This window comes from Drosophila takahashii, unplaced genomic scaffold (assembly GCF_030179915.1).
Source record: "Drosophila takahashii strain IR98-3 E-12201 unplaced genomic scaffold, DtakHiC1v2 scaffold_39, whole genome shotgun sequence".
Lineage (NCBI taxonomy): Eukaryota > Metazoa > Arthropoda > Insecta > Diptera > Drosophilidae > Drosophila > Drosophila takahashii.
Genome location: NW_027221717.1, coordinates 38,060 through 40,574, shown reverse-complemented (window position 1 = coordinate 40,574; position 2,515 = coordinate 38,060). Strand labels below are relative to the sequence as shown.

Sequence of the window (2,515 nt, the reverse complement as noted above, 5' to 3'; positions counted from 1 at the left end):
CCATTATTTTCAGATATAAGACGGTTTTGAAAAAACTACAAGAGATAGAAAGAAGGATTGTATGGCAACTTTGTTCTAATCATCAAGACCTATAAACTCAGAAAGTATGGCTTAAATCGGACATTCCAATCAAAAGTTATTGGCCGTCTTAGCTACTTGTCTTTTCATTTTCATCCGTTACCATTGTGAGGGTACGAATTTTGTTGTCCCAAAATTTAAACGTAACAGTCGCCAACAACAGACTTGCCCATAACAGAACGGAGAGTGCTGTTAACCTTAACAGCGATAGTTCCCTTGACCCATGATCTGGCTACGCTGACCTTGACATATGCCAACCGTAGATCTGGCAACCTTGTAAACTGGCAAGACAATATTTCCGCTCAACCAAAGCGTTCTTTTACATTTCGTTCAGCCAAGCAAACGTACGCATAGTTTCAGCGAAAAGTTTAAAAGTCCACGCGTGTGCTACTTATACCACGCGCTCAAGTCCTGTAGTAAAGGCAATCGATTCATCCGTGTTCAAAAGGGATTTCGCAATACCCGCAAGCGCTGAAAAGTTACGATCAACAGCACGCGTGTGTGTGGAAACCGCTAGGTGAGCAGAAATAACTGCAAACGCAAGATCGATCGTCTTGCGTAAATCGTCTTGCGTAAATTCCAGCCATCAACCGGCAGCGCCAGACCAAGGTCTCGGCAGACTGTGTATTGGCAGTTCGCAACCCAAATTTTGACAAGCCGCGGATTCCACGTGGCGCTCCCTACACAGCGCTGCTGAAGTGTCCCCTTCAACGGCGGATCTCAGCCAGCTAAAGTATTGAAACCAAAAAGTGTCAGGCTATGCCCAAAAGCATCCTTCTCTGTGGATATATATTTCAAGGTAGTTGCAGCCAAGCATGTGCACCAGTTTAGTTTCGATCTAACTCTTCCGTCCCCCACCTAGTTACCTCTGGATCAGCCCCTAAACGTGCAAGGAGCCAACTTGCTCAAGTTAACCGGCAAATTGTGCGTGATTGGGGCAGCGCTTGATCCGGAGCGCTGACGAACGCAAGGGAGTCGCATTGGACCGCAACATAACCTCTCAGTGGATAATCGTGCTGCACATAACCTCCCATAGGATCGTGCGCAACATAACCTCCCATCGACAACCCTCGTGCACATAAGCTCACTTTGGCTCGGTTGTGTACAGCGAGGCAGCAGCTATCTCTGGCTATTTCGACCCTGTTCCGACTTCAGCGATCCGCGGGAACGTGGCGCGTAGGAGTATTTACCCAAATTTGAACAATTCACGGCCACAGGAAACGCCGCCTGCTGCGTCCCGCCTAGTTGCGGTTATATTTAATTTCTTGAAATAATTTTAAGTAATTTAGAGTAAATTCTTTTCATAATCTGATTTGACCGCATACTCATATTCTTTCCTTTTCTCATTTGGTGACATTTAGTACCTACACATATCAAGACAGCTATGCTAAATTAAATTTATCAACACATATCAACAAATATCACCTCATCCTAGCACTACAGTCAACAGGCCTGCGGACTTCGAGGGAGTGGTCGTGAGTAAATACACTGTCTTTGATATAAATCTATATATATATAACGCATGGTGTAAACCAACCCAAATGTAAGATGTGAAAGAATATAAAACCCTCCCCATTTAGTTTATAAATGTGCTGACAGGTCAAATTACCGCTAATTACCGCTTCGCTTTCGTAAATGATAGTAAATTGTTTCGCGAGTCTTGGAATTTGCAATGGAGAATCATGTATTTGAAGTTCGAGTTTATTTGAATTTATATGAAGTTTAAAAGTAACTGAAATGAAGTAAAACCGGTAACATGGGCATCTGAGTTAAGCGGTTTTCATTGTAAAGGGTAAGGGCGTTCAACATTAATGTGTCCTTACAGGTAGGGTGGGCCAAGCCGAAGAACATTACCATCTCAGTTCTTCAACAACCGGGTTAACCGATCAATATCTTCTCCTACATCCATTCGGATTGACTGCGTCCTTCCTTTAAACCTCCCCAACTCTGTCTACAAGTTTTATTGTGTGGCGGTGATGCTGTTTAGGAAGTAACCGACCCCCTTGTCTCCTCCCTGAGCTAGGCCGATCCCGTAGGCAGAGTATGCAACCAAATAGCATCCACTTCACCGTGGTCGTCACAGAATAAATGGCGCCCAACGTGGGGCCGCTGCAACAGCAACTGCAATAACAACTAAGCAAAAGCAAGAAAATCTAAATATTGTTTGGCCCATGCTTTCCCAACCAACATTCCGAAAAATCCATTTCCAGTCATCCGACACAATAGTTTCAGAAACATCGTTTTATAATCTACTAGGAATTGCTGTGTGTCTAGGATATATTTCAGAACCAGACCAGTAGATAATCTAACGAATCAGAGGATTAACCTCCTAATCCATTTTAATTCAGGAGTAAGAAAGTCGAGATTTGTAGCGGTTGGAAAAGTTCAACACTACCTCCTTTTTATAGTCTCAAATAACTCAATACCAAAAGTCAAA

At 43.4% G+C, this 2,515-nt stretch overlaps 1 long non-coding RNA gene across 1 annotated transcript; it reads left to right on the top strand.

The window, feature by feature from the left end:
- The first annotated feature begins 253 nt into the window (after positions 1-253).
- Positions 254-1,540, top strand: LOC138914585 (uncharacterized). Its single transcript, XR_011420422.1, has 3 exons — positions 254-595; positions 662-877; positions 941-1,540. It is a non-coding gene; the product is annotated as an uncharacterized lncRNA (long non-coding RNA).
- Positions 1,541-2,515: the final 975 nt, after the last annotated feature.